The sequence below is a fragment of the Protopterus annectens genome, chromosome 4.part0 (genome assembly GCF_019279795.1).
Source record: "Protopterus annectens isolate FY-2018-M chromosome 4.part0, PAN1.0, whole genome shotgun sequence".
Lineage (NCBI taxonomy): Eukaryota > Metazoa > Chordata > Ceratodontiformes > Protopteridae > Protopterus > Protopterus annectens.
The window spans coordinates 1,772,979,577-1,773,003,115 of record NC_056733.1 but is presented as its reverse complement, the minus strand read 5'-3'; the positions used below and the strand labels follow the sequence as shown (position 1 = coordinate 1,773,003,115).

The 23,539-nt window shown below is 44.9% G+C and overlaps 1 protein-coding gene across 1 annotated transcript in view; it reads left to right on the top strand.

Moving 5' to 3' along the window:
• LARP1 (La ribonucleoprotein 1, translational regulator) overlaps positions 1–23,539 on the top strand; it is a 3,464,554-nt gene that overhangs the window by 1,632,488 nt on the left and 1,808,527 nt on the right. The gene's annotated exons all lie outside the window — the stretch shown is intronic.

Sequence of the window (23,539 nt, the reverse complement as noted above, 5' to 3'; positions counted from 1 at the left end):
TTCCCAGAGGTTCTTCAAAATCTCTTGACTCAGAGTACTATTCAATAGGTGCCTGTGTCCCAAAGCGGGGGGATGGTTCTACTCTAGACTGTTTCTAGTGCCCAGAAAAAGAGGGTAGTTTTAGACCTATTCTAGACTTCTCTCATCTAAATACATTTCTAAAAGTGCCTTCCTTTCTGGTGTTGCCCCTTTAGATTCAGTTTCCTCTCTTGCTCCCCTTCAGTCCTATATGGTGTCTACGGATCTCAAGGATGCATATCTCCATATTCCTATCCATCCTCTCTTCAGGAAGTCTTTGCATTTCTCTATTGCTTCCTGGCATTTTCAGTTCTCTGCTTTGCCCTTTGGCCTTTCTGACTGCCCAAAGGGTGTTCACCATATGCATTGCTCCTATGATTCCTTTTTGCATGCTTTGAGGGATCCATATATTTCCTTACTTAGATGACCTGTTGATTCCAGCATCCTCTCCAGAGAGACCCTTTTGCAAAATCGTCATTTTGCAATTTCCCTTCTTCAGAGCCTGGAGTTTACTATAAATTTCAAACAATCTTCTCTCACTTAGGATAATTGTTTTCTGTGTTGTAGGATTCATACGGTGCCAGTTCTTGGTTCTCTGCTCCTTCCCAAGTCCTTAATGCTCATTTCTTTCAAACTCCTCTTCCTTTGGCTTCCATTACCATCAGGGAGTTTGAGAGGTCTGGGTTTTCATGGCATCCACCATTTTGATGTTCCCTCTGGCCAAACTTCACATGAGAAAGTTTCAGTGGTTTCTGAAGTCGGTGTAGCTCCGACGTGTACATCCTCTTTGTAGTTCCTCCTCTTCCTCATCTCAGATAGGAGCTTCACTGATGGATTCAGCAGTTGTCTCTGAATCTAGGGATCCCTTTTCACCCTCTCCCTCTTAGGAATTGTTCACAGACCCTTCAGACATGGGGGGGTGGTAACATTTGGCTCCCTAAAAGTACAGGCAGTGTGGTCGCCTCATCAACAGAGGGAGCACATCAGTTTGAGAGATGAGAGCTCTTCTGCAACCTCTTCAGGCCTTTCGTCCTCTCTTCTTTCCAGGGCCACTCAAGGTGTTCACAGACAATATCTCAGTGATGTGGTATATCGGCAAACTGGGAGGAACGAGATCTTATCTACTTTGCTGGTTGGCACTTATGGCATGAGATTTCACTGTCAAGTATCAGGCAATTCTTTGGGCAGTTTATATCCCTTCTGTTCAGAACATTGTGGTAGACACACTCTGAGCAGGTCCTTAACTTAGTCCCATGAATGGATGCTTCACAAGGATGTGTTTCTGGACGTTATCCACCAGTGGGGTACTCCTCATGTGGATCTCTAAGCCTCCCCTCTGAATAGATGACATACTCTGTTTTGTGCTGGATTCCCAGGTCCTCTGGTGTTGAACGTGGGTGCCCTCTCATTTTCTTGGAAGGGAGTATTTCTTTGTATTCCCTCCCTTCCTCTCATTCTGAAAATCCTGTTCAAGATTCAACAGGATGCTCTCAAAATCTTGTTGGCAATTCCCTTTTTGGTCGTGACAGCACTGGTTCCCTCTACTTTTGCATCTAGCCAGGGGCAGTCCTCACAAGTTACCCCACAGGGTGGATCTAATTGCACAAGACAAGGGATCTCTCATCCATCCCCACCTGTCCACGTTTCAGCTGACACTGGGAGATAAGATTTTCATTCCTTACAGACACCTTTTTTTTTTTTTTTTGAGGATGTGCTGCAAGTCCTGCAAGAGGCCCAGGAAACCTACTACTAGGAAATCCTAGTTATCCGCTGGGAAGAAGTTTTCTATTTGGTGTCTTTCTCATAATCTGACCCACATCCTGTGGATGTTCCTTTGGTTCTCTCACTTGTGTGAGTTGCTCAGTGCTGGTTTGGCTTATTCTTCTATTAAGGCCCATTTATCAGCTATCTCTGCTTGTATGCCTTTTTCTCCTCCTTTAGCGTCTAGATTTGAGATTAAACAATTTCTTAAAAGTGTCCTTAATATTAGACCTCCCAGGAAGCCTGAAGTTGACTCTGGCTCCTTTAGAGCCTGCTGCTTCAGTTTTCTTGCTACATTGTTCCTGGAAGACTGATGTCCTTCTATTCCCATGTTTGCAGTATTCATAACCTTTGGGTTATCCTCTGCTTAGCTACATGAATGTTTGGCCAGTATACAAAAGCTTTAGTCGCTGCAAGGTACGTCTGCACTTAGCTTTCCTCAGAACTTCTCTAATGCCAGTCGAACATAGACTCTACCTGCTTTCGGATCTTTGAATTTAAGATAAGTACCACGTTGAGGCTGTTTACTTTTTTTTTTTTTTTTTTTTGGTCACTGCATGCCTGCTTAGGTTCATGTCATCCAGGAAAGGAAAGTGCAGGTGCAGACGTCGGATCCCCAAGAGGGATGCCCACGACCTCTGCCTTTTCTCCCTAGGACCCATCCACAACCATAAAACCTGCGCAATTTGTCAGGCCTTCGTTCCTAAGAGACTCTGCAGCTGTTTGCACACCCTCAACATATACTTAAAAAAATCAGCATCTTAAATGTCTGGCTGCGGTGATGGAAGGGACCGTCCAGTCATACCATCAAGCCACCTAAAAAGAAGGCTAAAGTTTCCAGGTTTGAACCTACTGCTGCACCTCCTCCACCCAATGTTTCGTCTGTGGCCGACGTTCGCCTGGAAGAACGTATGGAACCAGACGAGTTAGGTATTTCAGGTACTGTTTGGGAGGCTGCAGAATGTAGGGCTGAAAGCATATCCATGGAGGTTTTGCAGACGTCGGGCGCTGACGACAAGAGGGGAACTTCTGCTCACAACTGACGTCCAGACTGGTCCTTCCACCACTGCTTTAGAACAGTCTGAATGTAGGCCATATGCCCTCCAGGCCTACCTCTTCCTTAAAAAGGAAACAAAAGACAAAACGTCTCTCTTTCAGAGCGCCTGCCTGATTGGCAAGCTTTCTCTCAAAGCTTGTTTAATGCCTTCATAGCCCTTGGGCCTTTTGTGCCTGCTTCCCCTCTGGCTGCCCCTCCAGATGTTCGTGTTTCACTGTTGCAGTCATCACATTCGGGTTATCTGCTTGCAGTAGCCCTCAGTCGGCCAGATTAGCAAAGTTTTGGGTCCTGCGTCGGTTGCTGTCTCATCTTCCTTGACGTCGGGTAGTCAGGAGTATAAAGCATGCAGCTGACGCCATTACATCAGTCTTTCTTGCCATGCGGTGCCCGAAGCAGAAGCAGTTCACAAATGCCAGTCGGATGACTACTGACATTTTCGTTTTTGAGTTTCAGAACCAGTGTCTTCAACTAAAGCTTAGTACCCCGTTGGGGAAACTTTTTCTTGCTCTAAACCGGTCAGTAAAAGTCAATAATTGTATTTCTTGTGGAAAACAAGTACCTCATAAAGATTTTCATTCATACTGTATTCCTTGCCTAGGCCCTGACCACAACATACCTCCCTGTCGGTTTTGTGCCTTATTTAAGCAACAAACTATTTGTCGTCTGTATATTTACGCTTCTAAATATTTTGGTACTTGGCTCAATTATCCAGATATGGCTTTGCTAAGCCACCTTGCTACCAACATTCTGAAAAAACGCAAAAATAGAGACTACATAGGTTCAAAGCTGCCGACGACGCTTCTCCTAAGCTAGTCGCCAGTTCGCCCGTACACTTGATTTATTTATTTTATTTATTTGAAGTTGGTTTACCAGGAATAGTCCATTGGGCCAAAAGAACCCATTTTCAATGGAGTCCTGGGGAGAAAAGCTCCAAAAACAATTAGCAAGGTTACAATAAGGTATTTAGTTTCAATTATACAATTCCTATGGACTTGGAAATACAGTAGACTAGTGTACAGACATATACAAATATTACATTCTTGTATCGCTGAAGACAATTTACAATACAGAAACTGAGAGGCTTTTTTCAAAATTAGGGAAGGTTACACTGGAGGTATCTTTCATAAATTCAGGATGAGTATCTTAATACAAGCATGAGAAAGGTATATGAGCTGACATAGAACTTGCACAGTGTGAGGCGCTTTCGCAGCCCCTGATACCCACTACTTCAGATTCGTAGGCCCTACTGAGACCCATTCGGAGTCCGGTAAGCCATGAGATGCTTCAACTGTGGAACCTGCGGATGTTTCTGCCTTGGATGGGTCCGGAGCCACTGTGCAGGCACTGGCTTCTGAGGGTGTATTCAGGCCTACTGACTTGCATATTAAACCGACACCATCTAAAAAGCTTATGGTGTCCACATTCTCAGGAACTTGAAGCAATGATTCCTATCATACCTTGCCTACAGATAAGAGTTCCTTTGGTGGGCAGAGGCCTGCCACCAAAATAAGGGACTGCCACTCACTCTAACCCTGCAACCCAAACCCTAACAGACGCATCAGACTATGCATGGGGGGGCTCACTTGGCAGGGAAGTGTATTCAGGGCAAATGGAACCCAAGTCAAATGCACCTGCATATCAATCAAAAAGACTGTTAGCTGTACAGAATGCTCTGACAGCCTTCAAAGACCACATTCTTCCCGGACAGTTAATGGTAAAGACGGACAACACCACTATTTAGTGGTACATAAACAAGCAGGGGGGAACCCACTCATACCCTCTCTGCAGACTAGCCATGGCTCTGTGGAACACAGTCTTGAGCTACCAAGTGCACCTACAGGCTCAATACCTGCCAGGAAAGCTAAATACACACTGGCAGACTAACTAAACAGAAATCTCATGGACCCACACGAGTGGAAACTGGAACCAAAGACATTTAACATGTAGATAAACAAATGGGGGAGCCCAGAGAGACCTGTTTGCCTCTCCCCAGAACTACCAATTGGACAAATTCTGCACAAGTACTCCCCACAAACAAGCTTGGAAAGTGGATGCCCTGTCCTTCACCTGGAAAAACCTATCAGTTTATGCCTTTACTCCTCTGCCTCTCCTCTCCAAGGTACTGTCAAACATGACAAACCAAGGATTCTGATTCAGCAGAATGGCCACGACAACACTGGTACCCCCTCTTGCGCAGTGTGTCACTGCTGACACCATGGCACCTGCCTCAGACCCCTACCCTGCTGTCCCAGCAGGAGGGCCAGATTCTGCACCTTCAACTTCAAACCCTGAACTTGGCAGCCTGGCTAATTACCTGAGTTCTCCGTTACCATCCCTCAGTAAGCAAGTGTTGGATGTCATTCTGGAGGCAAGGAGGAGGCCTAGTACTAGAAAATCCTATGCTGAAAAATGGAAAAGATTCTGTTCCTGGAACCAAACTCAGAGGATGGGCACAGCATCGCCCAATTTACCCCAGATTCTTCAATACATAACTGAGATGCTTCACAAGGGCCTTTCCTTTTCCACCGTCAGAATTCATGCCTCAGCCATTTCAGCTCATTAAAACACGGAACCACCCCTCTTTTCTCATCCACTGCTCAAGCGGTTCCTCAGAGGGGCCAAAAACTTAAGGCCACCCAGGAGAGCCCCAACTCTAGCCTGGGACCTTAACTTTGTATTGGAAAAACTCACTCTATCTCCTTTTGAGCCAGCTGCATATGCAGAGCTGGGATTCCTTTCTTGGAAAGCAGCCTTCCTTTTAGCCATCACTTTAGCAAGAAGGGTGTCTGAATTACAGGCCTTTATGGCAGTGGAGTCATCATCTTTCATGCAGACAGGGTGTCCCTCAGGACCAATCCCTCCTTCATGCCCAAGGTGGTATCCAGTGTGGCTCTTTGTCAGTTCATTCATTTGCCAACCTATTTTTCTAATCCACAGACCAAATGGGAACGTATTCTGCACTTCTTAGATGTGCACAGACAACTTTGATTTTACTTGGACAGGACTAAGCCTCTCAGGAAATCTTAACAGCTGCTGGTTGCATTTGCTGCAGGGGCAGAGGGGAAGGCCATTTCAAAGCAAACCATTTCTAAATGGATTGGCCATTGCATTCATTTCTGCTATAAGCACCATGGAAAACCTACCCCACAAGGGGATAAGACCACATTCAACCAAGGCTGCATCTACCTCCACAGCCTTTCTCAGAGGTGTCCCTATCAGGGACATCCTAGAAGCAGTTACCTGGAGTTCTGTACATACTTTCACCAAGCATTACCATTTGCCAATTTTCTCTAAATCCAGAGCTGACTTTGCCACTGCAGTCTTGCAGGGCCTTATAGCTGGTCCTAATGCTATCTAATTTGCTCCTCCCATCCTTAGCTTTGGGAATCTACCCAAATGTGATGACTGCAACAGTGAAACATGAAGAACATAGTACAGTTGTGCACACCATAAATGTAGATGTTCAAGTGTATTCACTGTTGTAGTCCTGGTTACCCTCCCTCCAGCCTCCTGACTTCTTTTGGCTGTACCTCTGTTCTTGTTCACTATGCTTTAAGCTTTTTGGTTTTGGTGTATTTGCTTTTTTGTTGGAGCTATAACCTTGTGTGTGTGTGTGTGTGTGTGTGTGTGTGTGTGTATACAGATATATATATATATATATATATATATATATATATATATATATATATATATATATATATATATATATATATATATATATATATATAATTGCTTCCCATTATGGGGGCACCTGGCATCTAGGGCAAGAAAAAACTGATGTAATGGTGTCGGCTGCATGCTTTATACCTCTGACTACCTGACGCCATGGAAGATGAGACAGCAACCGATGCAGGACCCAAGACTTTGATAATCTGGCCAACAGGGCTACTGCAAGCAGATAACGCAAATGTGATGACTGCAACAGTGAATACAGTCGAACATCTACATTTATGGTAAGTGTACACAACTGTACTTTATCAGTCCTAGACCTCAGACTGAAGATCCAGTCTGTCTTGAATCTGAGGACTCTTCAGATTCCTCTTCAGAAGACTTCCTTTCCTATGCCTCTCAGATGTCTTTCCCTCTTGGGAATGCCTCCCCCGAGGAGGACTGTACTGAGGCAGGCTCCCCAGGAGAGGACCTCACCTTTGAAACCAGCTTTAAAATGTTTTTTTTTTTTTTTTAAACTGAAATGTCCAAAGTTCAAGAGAGGTATTATGAACTCTTAAAAGTGGAAACCCCTTCACCTTCTGCCATCCCTCCAATCTTACCAGCCTTTTTGGATGCCTTCAGTGCAGCCTCTAAAAACCTGAATTCCAACCGCACCAGCCCCTAGAAGGCCTGACAAGTTTTACAAGGTCCCAGAAGGGGCCAAATTTCTGATTAAATGCCCTGTTGCAGACCCTGGTAGTTTTTCAGTCTCTGCAGTCAAACTCTCCAGGTTACTTTTCGCCACCTCTGTCCTTCCACTTATAAGGGCAGTAAGACCATGGAACGTATTGGCAAAAAAAGTATGCACCTCTGCCACTTTAGCTTTTAGGGCAGTTAACTACCAGACACACAATTCTAAGTATGCCCTGGCCCTTTTGACTCAGGTTTCTAAACTTTGGCTGATCTCCTAGACTCGCCTTCTAAGGCTCAAATATCTAGCCTCATCTCCTTGTCCTCTCAAGTGACAAGACACTTGATCAGATGCTGTTACGATGCCCCAGAGCCTTCGGCCAGATCTGCAGCTCCTGCCTTAGTGCTTAGGTTTTCTTGGCTGAGACTCCAACCCTTACCTGATGATATCAGGGCTAAACTTCTGGATGTACCCCTGGACAGTTCTGCCCTTTTGGAGACTAAAGTGGCAGAGCTTTTCAAAACCTTTCAACAAAAGAGAAAGGAATTACAAGACTTAAAACATTTGTTTGTGTCTCCAATTCCTAAATTCAGTAATTATTATCCAACCAAGACACAGTTTGTTAGGAAATATTCTGTTTCTACCCCCTCATTTTACGAACAAAAAGAGCTCCAGGAAGCAGCATCCTCCTTCCAGGTCTGCTCTGACTCCAGTTCAGAAACCTCAGTTTCAGGGCAGGGCAGGTAGTCTGTGACTACCTGCCTTCCCCTTTACCCCCTCTGGATTACAGTCCCCTGTCCTAAAGACTCTCTCACTGACTTACCATATGGGAAAGCATTACCTCAGACAAGTGGGTCTGGTCTATTACAGAAAAGGGTTACTTCATGACTTTGGGTCATTTCTTCCTCTCTGAGGCATCCTACAGCTACCGAATGACCAACTCCCCCTTTTCCCAACTGTCTTAAACAGCTTCCTTTTTCAAGGGACTATCCGACCTGTCCCTAGTTTAGAAAAGAGAAAGCTCTTTTACTCCATCATTTTCCTAGTCCCAAGGAAAGGAGGTCCATGGAGATGCATCCTGGATCTCTCCCACCTCAGCCTTTTTCTACAAGTACCCACTTTTCACATGCTTATACTCCAGTCTCTCTTCCCCCTGCTAATGCTTCAGGCATTTCTGGCTACTTTGGACATCAGATGCATATTTACATATCCCATAAGGCCCAACTACAGGAAGTATTTACGATTCTATGTGGGTGCCTCACATTTTCATTTCTGTGCCTTGCTATTTGGACTGTCTACTGCTCCAAGGGTATTAAAGTGTCTGGCTCCAGTAATAGCCTGTTGCAGGGTCCAAGGTATTCATATTTTTCCATACCTGGATGACCACCTGATCCGGGCAGGTTGCTCCACTTCCCTACACTTCCATCTCCAGAGTGTCATCTATGTCCTGCAGTCCTTGAGGTTCAACATCAATTTCCCTAAGTCCAAACTAAACCCCTCCCAGGACTAAGTTTTCCTGGGGTGCAGAATAAGGACAGATGTTATGAGGGCATTCATTCCACCCCAAAAGGTGGAAAGCCTGAAGCAATAACTGGTGTTTATCCTCCACGCCACTGCTATGACAAGACAATATCTCACACTCCTAGGGTATATGATATTACTATACCCATGTTGCCACTGGCAAGAGTCCACATGAGAAATCTTCAGTGGTACCTGCGGTCCACATGGACCCAACATTCCCACTCCTTGGACCACAGCATTCCCTTCCTTCTCTGCCTAAAGGAGGAGGTCCTTTGTCGGTTGGATCAGGTCTCTCTCAACCCTTTGACTTTCATTACAACCTCTCACCCCAATCCAGGAGATGTACAGTGATGCCTCAGATTTGGGCTGGGGAGCTGCTGTGGGCAGCTTGAAGGTGCAAGGCACATGGACAGACCCCTTCAAGCAAGAGCACATTGACATCAGAGAAATGAGGGCATCATCCTTGCTCTGAGGGCCTTCCAACACATTCTGAAACAAGCCCCCCCCTGAAGTTGTTCACAGACAACACTACAGTTCTCTGGTATGCGAACAAACGGGGGAACAAAATCTACTTGCTATGCAGACTTGTACTCCAGGCCTGGGAATTGGGAGCCCAATATGGAGTCACCCTGCAGGCAGTCTATATTCCCCTCAACTCAGAACACTGAGACGTGCACCTTGAGCAGGTCCATGTCACAGTCCCACAAATGGATGCTACACAGGGATGTGTTCCTGGACATAGTCCACAAGTGGAATAAACCACAATCTGTTCGCCTCCCCTCTGAAAAGATAGCTTCCACTCTTTTTTGTACCAGGATACCCAGCCCCCTAGAAAGCAACTGATGCCTTTTTCTGTCTCATGGAAAGGGATGTTTCTCTATGCGTCCCCCCTTCCAACTCCTACAAAAAGTCCTGTTGAAAATTCAGCAGAACAAACTAAAAAATCTTATTAGTGATTCTCTTTTGGCCAAGACAGCACTGGTTCCCCATCCTTTTGCATTTAGCCAGGGGCAGTCATCACAAGTTACCTCACAGAGTGGACCTTCTCGCACAGGACAAGGGATCCTTAATCCATCCCCACTTGGAATCTCTGAACCTAACCCTGTGGGTGATGTAGAGTTTTGATCCCTTTCAGACACCTTTACACTAAGCACGTGCTTAATGTCCTGCAGGAGACCTGGAAATCCAATACTAGGAGATCTTATTTGTCCACATGGAAAAGATTCTTCATTGGGTGTCTTCAAAGACAGCTAAAACAATTGCAGGGAGAAGTCCCTTTAGCGCTGTCCTACCTGTGTGAATTGTTGCAAACATGGCCGGCATATTCTTCTGTTAAGGCCCACATAGCTGCTATTTCAGCTTGTCTGCCTCTTGACCATCGTCTTGCCTCCCGACTTTCAGTGAAGTTATTCCTTAATGTAGTACTACACCTCAGGCCCCCCCTCCCAAGAGGCTAGTTCTACCCCCATGGGACCTGAACTGCATTTTGGAGAATCTCGCTGTTGCTCCTTTTGAACCCTATATCAAAAGCCTCTCTAAAATATTACACTTGTCAGGGCCACCAAAAGTACGGTCTTCAATCAGCCTGGAGAGTGTCTAGAGCTCTAGACCCTCATGGCCCACCCCACCTTTTCTAATCTTAAACAAGGATAGACTGACCCTAAGGACCCAACCCGTCATTCATGCCTAAGGTGGTCAGTGAGCTGTCCCTGAACAAATGTATTCAGCTCCCCACCTTTTTTCCACATCCACAGATTGATCATGAGAGAGTCCTGCATTCCCTTGATGTTCACAAACAACTAAGATTCTACCTTGACAAGACCAAGTCGCTAAGGAGAGCAGAGCAATTTTGTCTCCTTTCATCCCAGAGCTCTGGAAAAAGTGTTGACAAAACAGACCATTTCTACCTGGATTTCCAGGGTCATCTCCTTTTGTTACACCTACGATGGCAAACATATAACCTCAAAAAATGTAGCTCACTCCACTAGAGCCATGGCCTCATCTAGAGCCACCTTCTAAAGGCTGGACAGTGCTTCCATTCTAGAGGCAGCTACCTGGATATTTGTCCATACCTTCACCAAACAGTACAAACTGGACCATATTTTCAGGTGTACAGCAGGGTTTGCTAGGGCAGTCCTGCATAGATTTTTGGAAAAAAGTTCCATACCACCACCCACTTCCCTTTGAGCTTTGGCATTCACCCAAAGGTTATGAATACTGCAACATGGGAATAGAAGGGCATAGAGTAGTTGTATAAAATCTTATAACCATAGATGTCCTCCTCTTCCATGTTGCACTGTTACATCCCTCCCTCCTACCCCCATGTATGTGTTTATATATACGCACACACACAGATGTGTGTGTGTGTGTGTATATATATATATATATATATATATGTGTGTGTGTGTGTATATGTATATATATATATATATATATATATATGTGTGTGTGTGTATATATATATATATATATGTATATATATATATATATATATATATATATATATATACACACACACACACACACGCACACACACACACATAGGTACATACATATACGGTTTACAGTTAAATACACAAAGTCACAGCTGACGACCGGCATGTGGTCAAAAGGCAGTTTTCAAATGGGCAGAATGCCAACTCAAAATACATAGACTACACTACTGCGAATGAGTAGTGTAGTTAGAGTATCTGAGTTCAGTATTGTCACCAACAGTAGCAGTTCAGTGAGGAACAGTGAATTAGCCCATTTCCTCACTGTAGTGCAATATCAGAGTTTATATATACAAGCTGCAGGGGTTGTGGGGGGCATGATGGCTTGCCCCCTTCAAAATAGTGAAATACATGTACCGATGACTATGGAACATCAATTCCTGCTTGTCAAATACATCGAACTAAGGGTGTTGATGTATTCAGTTTTGACCTGGTCGGAATTTTGCTGTTCCAGATTCAGAATTTTGAGTCAACCATGTAACCGGTCGACCCATGCACTTTCCAGGTTTCAATAGTAAACCATATATTCCTTGTTGAATGACACACAGGACTTGTGCAGCTATCCTGGGATTGGGTGTCCGACTGGGGCATTCAGTTCTGAGGCAAGCTATGTGCAGACGTGACTTTTATGGTCCACACCCCCTATGGCCAGTGTCAGACATCCCACTTACCTTGCTGTGATTAAAGCTTTTGTGTACTACCCAGACATTTGAGTAGCTAAGCAGAGGATAACCCAAAGGTTATGAATGCTGCAACATGGAAGAGAAGAATATCTATGGTTATGGTAAGATTTTACACAACTACTCTTTTCATAGGTTCATAAGTTAGTACTAAGCTAACTGCCCTTGTGAGCCATTTTAAGCCTAGCCAATTATCCCTTGTGAGACTCTAACCCTGCACCTTGTGTTTGTAAGGCAAACACCTTAACCATTAGGCCACTCTCCCAATGGGTGGGTGCCTGAGTTGCAGGCCCTTATGGCTTGTCCTCCTGTTTTCGTCTTTTATGAGGACAGGGTGTCCTTGTGCACTATCCCTTTTATGCCTGAGGTGGTTAATAAGCTGTCACTGCATCAGTCTATTACTCTGCTTACGTTTTTCCCCTGTATGCAATCTGTGACTATGAGAGGGTGCTGCATACTTTGGATGTGCATAGGCAACTCTGGGTTTATTTGAATAAGACTAAGGCTTTTAGAAAATCTGATCAAGTTATTTGTTTTTCATCCTAGATCTTTGGGACTTACTGTATCCAAGCAAAGTCATTTTTAGATTTCTAAGGCTACTTCCTTTTTTACACTTTTCATGAGCCTTCCTTTTTCAGTTAAAGCTCATTCTGCTAGAGCTGCGGCTGCTTCGGATGCCTTTTTTCAAGGGCTTGGATACTAATCCTGATGTTCGTGTTTCACTGCTGCAGTCATTACACTTGGTTATCCTGCCGTCAGGTGGTCCCGCAGTCGGCCAGAGTTCCAAAGTCTTGGTCCGGCGTCGGTTGCTGTTGCTTCTTCCCTGACGTCAGTGCACCAGGGGTGTATAAGATGCAGCCAACGCCATTTTCTTCAGTCTTTCTTGCCGCGCGGTGCCCGAAGCAAAAGCAGTTCGCAAGTGCCAGTCGGCCGACTGCTGAGATTTTCAATTCGAATTTCAGAACCGAAGTCTTCAATAAAGCTAAGTACCTCGCTGGGGAAACTTTTTCTTGCCTCAGACCGATGGCAGTAAAAGTTAATAATTGTATTTCTTGTGGGAAGCAAATACCTCATAAAGATTTTCATTCTTACTGTATTCCATGCCTAGGCCCAGTCCACGACGTCACTAGTTGTCGGTTTTGTGCTAAATTTAACAAACGCACTATTAAACGTCGGTTTGATTTTGCTCGCCATTACTTTGGCCGAAGGTTTAATTATACCACCGTCGGGACAACCGGAATAGACAAAAACCGCAAATACAAGGATAAGGACAGGCACCCGAGGCCCAAAACTGACTAAGCCTCTTCTACGCCAGTCGCCGGTTCTCAGTGAGGCGCTTTCACAGCCCCCGACTCCCGCTTCCTCAGAGCCACAGGCCGCCTCCGACTCCCACATGGAGATGTCTAGGCCTCTTTATACTCAAGGTGTTGGGCCTACGGAAACTAACCCTTCAGATGGGTCCGGAGCCACTGAGCAGGCATTGGCTTCTGAGGATGTTTTCAGACCTTCACAGCTTACCATAAAAACTATAGCCAAGTCTAAAACTCCATTAAAGACAAAGAAACAAGTACAGCATTCACCTGGACAGGCCTCCATGCCTAAAAAACAGATGCTCAAAATGGCCGAAGACTTAATTACTCTGATCAGGGGTACCCATCCCCCTCCTGATAAAAGGACTAGGCAGAATACAGACTATGATTCCTCTGACCAGGTTTCCATTTCTTCTGATTCCACTTCAGACCATGGATACTCTTTAACCCCCTATGAGGACTCATGCTGAAGAAGCAATTCCGTCAGCCTCTCCTCCTGAGGATTATTCTTTTGGGGAAACTTTACATACCATGAGGGAGCATTTCCATTGGGAGGGCCAGGATTACTCAGAATCCAAGAAAAGGCTTAGACTTTCTTATATTACCTCAGCACAGTCCCCTGGCTATTCCACCAGTGTTAGATATTGTGGTCTCTGAATCCAGTTTAAATCTTAATTCTTTGCCCCCTGCTCCAGTCAAGCCAGACAAGTACTACAGAGTCCCTGACTCTCTCAAATTTCTTTATAAAAACCCTGTCGCTGACCCAGAAACCATTTCCCAGGGTCCCAAAGGGGTAAAGGCTTCCATGGCTAAGAATCCTGTTCCCTCTGACAGGGATTCTAGAGCATTAGACAGATGGGGGAAGAAAGTTTACACTTCTGCAACTTTAGCAGTGAGAGCTTTAAATTATCAATTTCACATGCTTAAATACCAACAACATTTAATGTCTGTTAAAATAGAAAATGTTTGCAATTTCAGAACATCCTGACTGTAAGGAAATGCAGGATTTATTGCATGCAGCTGAACAAGTGGGAAAACATACTTTGCAATGTGTTTTTGATTCGTTAGAGGCTTCTTGTACAGCAGCAGTTACAGGATCTGTGATTTGAAGGCATGCTTGGTTAAAAGAACAAGGTTTACCTGATCATATTAAAGCTAAATTATTGGATTCTCCTTTACAGCAGGATATTTTATTTGGTGTTAAGGCAGAAGAGGTGTTAAAGAAAATGGAGGATAAGGCAAAATCTATGCAAACAGTGAAAGATTTCTTACAGGTACAGCCACCTCGATTTAGCAGAAATTGGCCTTCAAAGAAATGGTCCTTTCCAGTGTCAGACCACAAAGAGACAGATGCCCAGGAGGCAGATCTCAGCCCTAAGGCTCTTAGACCATGACAGTGGGGTGCTTCAACCCCAAAAGGAGGTGAAGACAAGTCACAACCTTACAGGAAACAGTCCCAATGACTTCCCCCTTCGAATGCCAAGCACTTACCTTTTGGCAGCTCCCTTATGGGGAAAACTAGCACTTTTTTTCTCAAAGTTGGCATATCATCACCCAAGACAAATGAGTTCTGAATATTGTGTCTCAGGGTTACAGGTTCCACTTTCACACTCTACCAAGACTAAAAGGAATGCCAGACCTGCCACAAAATCAATGGGCAGAGGCACAAAAACAAATTACAGCCCTCATGGACATGAGAGCTATTCAAAAAGTGCCACAACAGGAGCAGGGACAAGGATTTTACTCAAGACTTTTCTTGGTCCCCAAAAAGGACAAAGCCTGGAGACCCATACTAGACCTTTCTACTCTAAATACTTACCTGGATGTTCTGAAATTCAAAATTTTGACACTACAGCAGCTTCTTCCCATGCTGGGCAAGTAGGCTTGGCTTGTTACTTTGGACCTCAGAGGCATACCTGCATGTCCCTATCTGACAAAATTGCAGAAGATACCTCTGATTCATAGCTGGTTCAATGCATTACCAATTCTCTACACTGCCCTTTGGCTTATCTACTGCGCCCAGGGTCTTCACAAAGTGCCTGGTACCAGTAATTGCATTTTGCAGACAAAAAGGAATCCAAATATATCCATACCTGGACGACAGCCTTATTCAAGCAGAGAGCAAGGACATTCTTTTAAAGCATCTGGCGTTTGTAAAAAGGTTGCTAATTTGCCTAGTGTACACAGTAAACTAAAAGTGAAAACTAGTGCCCTCACAAGCGATAATATTCCTGGGTGCCAGCTTAAATACAACGGCCCAGATGGCTTATCTCACGCCAGACAAGCAAGGACAACTGACTCAGTACTTTCAATTGATGGCAACAAAAACCCAACTCCCTTCAAGAAAAATTCTGCAGGCCTTGGGATTATGGCATTCTGCATACTACAAATTCCATATGCCAGACTGCATATGAGGAAATTACAATGGTACCTAAAACGTGTTTGGACTCAACACTGTCAAGTTTGGAAGCAGTAATACCACTAATTCCCTGCCTACAACAGGAGTTTCGATGGTGGGCACAGGCATGTCACCTCAACAAGGGACAGCCTTTCACTCTACCCATAGCCAGGCAGACACTAACAGATGCTTCGGATTACGCCTGGGGAGCGCACATGGCAGGAAAATGTATTCAGGGCAAGTGGACTGCAGACGAAATGCATCTTCACATCAATCAAAAAGAGATGTTGGCTGTACAAAATGCCCCAACAGCTTTCAAGGACCTTCTGCATCCAGGACAACTATTAAAGACAGACAACACCACAGATGTTCATCGTGTTACCCTGCTGCAGTCATCACACTTGGGTTATCCTGCCGTCCGGTGGTCCCCGCAGTCACCCCGAATTCCAAAGTCTTGGTCCGGCGTCGGTTGCTGTCGCTTCTCCCCTGACGTCAGTGAGCCAGGGGTATATAAGAGGCATCCAACGCCATTTTCTAAAGTCTTTTTTGCCGCGCTGTACCCGAATCAGAAGCAGTTCGCAAGTGCTGGTCGGCCGACACCTGAGATTTTCAATTTGAATTTCAGTCCGAAGTCTTCATTAAAGCTAAGTACCCCGTTGGGGAACATTTTCTTGCCTCAGTCCGATGTAAGAAAAAGTTAACCTTTGCATTTTTTGTGGGAAGCAAATACCTCATAAGGACTTCCATTCCTATTGTATTCCTTGCCTAGGCCCAGACCACGACGTCACAGGTTGTCGGTTTTGCGCTAGGTTTAAAAAACGAACTATCAAACGCCGTTTTGACTTCGCACGGCATTATTTTGGTAGGAAATTTAATTATATCATGCCGTCGGAGCAACCGACGACCGCCATTCATAAAAAACGCAAGGATAAGGACAGGCGGCCTAGAAATAAGCCAGACACTGAGGCCTCAGTTGGGCCTGTCTCCGGTTTTCAGTGACGCGCCTACGCAGCCCCTGACGACTGTGGAACTGGAACCCCAGACAGCTGCAGATTCCCAAGCGGAGTCTATTAGGCCGACGCAGCCATCTGCTGACACCGGTGCAACGGAAACACCTTCGGTTGCAGAAGGTGTCTTCAGACCGACCACACTCACCATTACCATGAGGGAACATTTCCACTGGGAAGGCCAGGATTACTCAGATTCTAAGAAAAGGCTCCGAGAGTTCCTTTTACTACCCCAGCACAGACCTCTTGCTATCCCTTCTGTTTTAGATATTGTGGATGATGTTTACTTGGAGTCTAGTTTAAATCCAGACTCTCTACCTCCTGCTCCAGCCAAACCAGACAGATACTACAGAGTACCTGACTCTCACAAATTCCTTTATAAAAGCCCTGCAGCTGACCCAGAAACAATTTCCCAGGGTCCTAAAGGAGCAAAAGCTTCTATGGCTAAAAATCCTGTGCCCTCTGAAAGGGATTCCAGAGCCCTAGATAGACGGGGAAAGAAAATATACACCTCAGCAACTCTGACTATGAGAGCATTAAATTGCCAGTTTCACATGTTGAAATATCAACAATTCCTTATGTCTCAGTTAAAACAAAAAATGGGCACACATTCAGAACAGCCTGAATTCAAGGAAATGCAGGATCCTATTGTATGCAGCTGAACAGGTGGGCAAACATACTTTACAATGCGGATTTGATTCATTGGAAGCTTTCTGTAGAGCAGCTGTTACTGGCTCTGTCATACGTAGACATGCTTGGTTAAAAGAACAAACCCTTCCTGACCATGTTAAAGCAAAATTATTGGCTGCACCTTTATAACAGGATGTATTATTTGGTGTCAAAGCAGAAGAGGTTTTAAAGAAAATGGAGGATAAGGCAAAGTCTATGCAAATGGTCAAGGATTGTTTGCAGATACAACCCTCTTGTTTCAGCCGAAATTGGCCAACAAAAAAATGGTCCTTTCCAGCTTCAGACAGATCACAGAGGGGCAAATACAGGCGCCCAAGGGGCAGAGGTCAGTCACAGGGCCCTTAAAACCTTGCCAATGGGGTTCTGCTACCCAGAAAGGAGGAGAAAACAGGCCCCAGGCTAGCAGAAGACAAACACAATGACTCATTCCTCAAACTACCAAGCAAATCTCTCCTGGCAACTCCCTTGAGAGGAAAACTAGCATTTTTTTCAGGCATCTGGCACATCATCACAAAAGACAAATGGGTTCCAAACATTGTCTCTCAAGGATACAGATTCCACTTTCATACCTTACCAAGGATCAAAGGAATGCCAAACCTGCCACCAAATCAATGGGCAGAGGCACAAAAACAAATTGCAGCTCTCATGAACATGAGAGCCATTCAGCAGGTACCTGCACAGGAGCAAGGAAAAGGATTTTACTCAATACCCTTCCTAGTCCCAAGAAAGGACAAAGCATGGAGACCCATTCTGGATCTTTCAGTTCTGAACACCTATCTGCTAGTACCAAAATTCAGGATGCTAGCACTACAGCAGCTTCTTCCCATGCTGGGCAAGAATGCTTGGCTAGTCACTTTGGAGCTCAAGGAGGCATACCTGCATGTCCCTATCAGACAAAATTGCAGAAGATACCCTCCGCTTCATTGCATGTTCAACACATTATCAATTCTCTGCACTGCCCTTTGGTTTATCTACTGCGCCCAGGGTCTTCACAAAATGCCTGGCACCAGTAATTGCATACTGCAGACAGAGGAATTCAAATATACCCATACCTGGACGACTGCCTTATTCAAGCAGAAAGCAAGGACATTCTTTTAAAGCATCTGGCATTTGTCAAACACCTTCTAAGTTGCCTAGGTTACACAGTAAACGAAAAGAAATCAAAACTAGTATCCTCACAAAACATTATATTCCTGGGTGCCAGCTTAAATACAACAGCACAGATGGCTTATCTCACTCCAGACAAGCAACGACAGCTGTTTCAATATTTCAGAATAATGGCAACAAAGACCCATCTCCCTGCAAGAAACATTCTGCAGGCCTTGGGATTCATGGCATCTTGCATACTACGTATACCATTTGCAAAACTGCATATGAGGAAATTACAATGGTACCTGAAAAGTGTATGGACTCGCCACAGCTTGGAAACAATGATACCACTCATTCCCTGCCTTCAACAGGAGTTTCTATGGTGGGCACAGGCATGTCACTTCAACAAGGGTCAGCCTTTCACCTTACCCACAGCCAGGCAAACTATGACAATAGATGCATCGGACTATGCCTGGGGAGCACACATGGCAGGGCAGTGCATTGAGGACAAATGAACTACAGATCAGAGACACCTGCATATCAATCAAAAAGAAATGCTAGCAGTGCAGAATGCCCTAACAGCTTTCAAGGACCTTCTACACCCAGGACAACTACTAATAAAGACTGACAACACCACAGTTGTGGTACATAAGCAAGGGGGCACACATTCCTACCCTCTATGCAGGCAAGCAATGATCTTGTGGAACAATGCACTGTCTTACCAGGTTCAATTACGAGCACAATTCCTGCCAGGGAAGAAAAACCCATTGGCAGACGACCTAAGCAGAAACGTTATGGATCCACACGAATGGAAACTAGATCCACAAGTATTTGCAATGATAGTTCAAAAATAGGGACGCCCAGACATAGATCTGTTTGCAAGCCCCCACAACCACCAACTTCAGATATTTTGCACAAGGACCTTCCATCCACTAGCTTGTAAAGTGGACGCCCTCTCAGTCAGGTGGAAAACATTAACAGTGTATGGCTTCCCTCCACTGCCTCTTCTAGCAAAGGTACTGCTGAAAGTCAGATTAGAGAGGCCACAAATGATACTCGTTGCACCCAGACTGGCCACGCCAGCATTGGTACCCAATTTTAAGGAACATGGCCCACAGCCCACCATGGATTTTGCCATAAATTCCTCACCTACTCACCCAGCAAGACCATCAGATTCTACACAGCCAGCTCAAGACTTTAAAAACCACAGTGAAAAACTTCTCAAAAGCGAACTTCTTGCTTCTCAAAACCGAAGTGGAATCCTTCAAGGCCCCAGGGCCAGTGGAAACTATGGCCCAAACTGCAGAATCCTATATAAACGCATTCTACGGACATCTCCAGGAATGCAGGGATCATGCTATCCCAAACAAAACCAAGACCCAATCATCCAAAGGCAAGCATCCAGTCTGGTGGACCCCTGCCATAAATAAACTGTACAACAGGAGGAGGAAGCTACTACATTATAGAGCAAAATCCCTAATAGGGAAGGCATCTCTGATCAGTACTAGCAAAAAATTACGATCCCTCATAAAATTCTCCAAGGCCAGCTTCGAGAGAAAAATTGCACAGGACACCAAAGACAATCATAAGGCTTTTTTCAGTTATGTTAGAAACCTGGGATGCAACTCCCAGACTTGTTCTGAGTTGATTCTAAATGACAAAAAATACACTGAACCCACAGACATCGCCAATATCCTGGCAGCAGGTTCAGTGCAAACTCCCCCCCCCCAAAAAAAGCAAGTATCTATCCCAGCAGAGGGCTGCCTCCCAAACATCTCTGATGCTCAGGTGAAGGCTGCCCTCTCCAAAGCAAAAAACACTGCTTCCATGGGACCAGATGGCGTCCCAGGTTGCGTCCTACATGAACTCCAAGAGGAACTAATCCATCAAATAAAACAGCTATACAATCTCAGCCTCACTACTGAATATGTGCCCACAGAATGGCATACAGCAACAGTGGTCGCACTCCACAAAGGTGGAGCCTCTACGGACCCTGGAAACTATCGCCCCATAAGCCTGACTAGCTTAGTCTGCAAGGCTATGGAGAGGATCATCATGGAGCTCATAAACAAAGACATTGGGGACCTACAGACACTAGATCCTACCCAGTTCGGCTTTGTCAAGGGCAGAGCCTGCCTTTTGAACCTGGTTGACTTCTTCAAAACGGTCACCAAAGCTATAGATGAAGGGAAGGTAGTCCACACAGCCTATCTGGACCTTGCAAAGGCATTTGACACAATACCCCACTCGGGCATCATCGATAAGCTATCCAGCTTAAATATAAAACCCTATGTCACAAGATGGGTCGCAAACTGGCTCAAAGACAGAACCCACAGAGTGAGAGTTGCTGGAGCCATGTCAGACTCGAAACCGGTCACAAGTGGCGCCCCACAGCGTTCTGCCCTGGGACCACTCTTGTTCGGTGTATACTTTTCCGAGGTACAGGCAAATGTGGGAGGACTATGGTTCACCAAGTTCGCAGACGACTGCAAACTGGGCGCCATAATCAACTCTCCAGCTGACACAAGCATCCTTCAAAAAGGTCTCGCAGAGACAGATAACTGGTGCCAGGGCCATGGTTTAAAGCTACATGCCAAAAAATGTATAGTCATACCCTTTGACAAAATGTGCCCACAAATTACCACATAGGCGGAAACCCATTAAGTACAGAGAAAGACCTTCTACATAGCCCACCTCATCACGAAGGGTTTCACATCTAGATCAAGAGAGGTAATCGTGCCCCTTTATTCATCCCTCATCAAGGCCCATCATAGAATACAATGCCCCTTTTGGGATGTACCTTACCCGACACCTGCAGCAATTAGAAAGACCCCAAAAGTATCTCACCAAGAGGATCAAGGGTCTCAAACAGATGCCATATGCTGCTCGGTTAAAAAACTCAAGCTCTACTCAGTTGCATACCGCCTACTTCGAGGCGATCTATGCCTGACATACAAAGCTATGTCAAATCCAGAATTAATGGACATGCTCCACCTCAGTAAATCTAAATCCCTTAGAGCCACATGCTCGAGGGACTTGAACCTCAGCACAGAAATAAATAGAACTTGCTGGAGGGACAGGTTCATAACCCAGAGGCTCCCTTCGCTCTGGAATAGAATTCCAGTTCATGTGAGGCAGAGCACCTCACCGAATCTCTTCAAGAAGAATCTCTATAGGTGGATGGGGGATCGTAGGTTTGTCCCAGGGATTACTCCTGTGTCACTATTAGACAGGGGTACAGTAAACTAAACCTTATAAAGGGCACAGTATACTATCAAGGGGTGGCGTAAGCCATACAGAATCGGGCTAGGCTTATAATTGCCTCAGGGCAGATAGCCTAGTATGAACCTAAACCTGGCTGCATGACAAATTACCTAAACAACCAGCCAACACCTTTATCCATAGCTGTTATGGATGTCATTCTGGAGGCCAGGAGGGCCCAGCACCAGGAAAACCTATTCAGACAAATGGAAAAGATTTTGCGCCTGGAACCAGGCTAAAGGCCTAAACCCCCTTGATCCAAACATCCCTCAGATTCTACAATATTTAACTGAGATGTTACACAAAGGGCTTTCCTTTTCATCTATTAAGATCCACGCCTCATCAATTTCAGCTCATTACAGCACGGATCCTCCTTTATTTTCACATCCACTCCTAAAACAGTTCCTCAGAGGGGCTAAGAACTTAAGACCGCCAAGGAGAGCTCCAACACCTACTTGGGGTCTCAACTTTGTTCTGGAAAAGCTTACACTGCCCCTTTGAACCAGCTTTTCAGCTGATTTAAAATTTCTTTCATGGAAAACTGTCCTACTACTAGCAATAACCTCAGCTAGAAGAGTCTCAGAGCTACAAGCACTAATGGTAGTGGAACCTTTCATCATTTTTCATCAAGACAGAGTCTCTCTGAACTAATCCTTCCTTTATGCCAAAGGTGGCATCCAGTGTGGCCCTAAACTAAACCATTCACTTGCCCACCTTCTTCCCAAATCCACAGAACAAAGGAGAAAGACTCCTGCACTCTTTGGACATTCACAGGCATTTAAGTTACTACTTGGATAAAACTAAGGCTTTCAGAAAAACTGACCAGCTTTTTGTAGCCTATGCTACAGGGTCACAAGGAAAAGCTATCTCAAAACAGACCATTTCAAAATGGATAGGGCATTGCATACGTTTCTGCTACACACATCATGGGAAACCAGTACCTGCTAACATTAGGTCCCACTCCACCAGGGCTACATCTACATCAGCAGCCTTTCTCAGGGGAGTGCCAACCAAGGATATTCTGTTTGCTGCTACTTGGAGTTCAGTGCACACCTTCACCAGACACTATCACTTACCTCTATACTCTAAGACTAGAGCAGGTTTTGCCACTGCAGTTTTGCAGGGCCTACTAGCTTCTTCTAACCCTGTTTGACTCCACCTCCCATCCTTAGCTTAGGGATTCAACCCAAGTGTGATGACTGCAGCAGGGTAACATGATGAACATAGTACAGTTTTGTACCTACCATAAATGTAGATGTTCGAGTGTTCACCCTGCTGCAGTCCAGGTTACCTCCCTCCATCCCCTCTGAACTAGCTGAACTTATCTCTACCACTTTATCCTATACTATCTCTGTGGTGTATTTGCTTGTGCCTAAGTGTTTTGTTTGATTTTTATATAGCCATATGTGTATATATATATATATATATATATATATATATATATATATATATGTGTGTGTGTGTGTATATATATATATATATATATATATATATATATATATATATATATATATATATATATATACACATTTTGCCTACCTTTTGGGAGCACCTGACATCTGGGGCAAGAAAAACTGAAGAAAATTGCGTCGGATGCCTCGTATATACCCCTGGCGCACTGACGTCAGGGAAGAAGCGATAGCAGCCGATGCCGGACTAAGACTTTGGAATTCAGGCCGACTGCGGGGACCGCCTGACGGCAAGATAACCCGTGTGTGATGACTGCAGCAGGGTGAACACTCGAACATCTACATTTATGGTAGGTACAAAACTGTACTTTATGTGGTGCATAAACAAGCAAGGGGGCACTCATTCTTATCCCCTATGCAGACAAGCCATGACCTTGTGGAACACAGCTCTAACCTATCAAGTTCATCTACAAGCACAATTCCTGCCAGGAAAGAAAAATACCC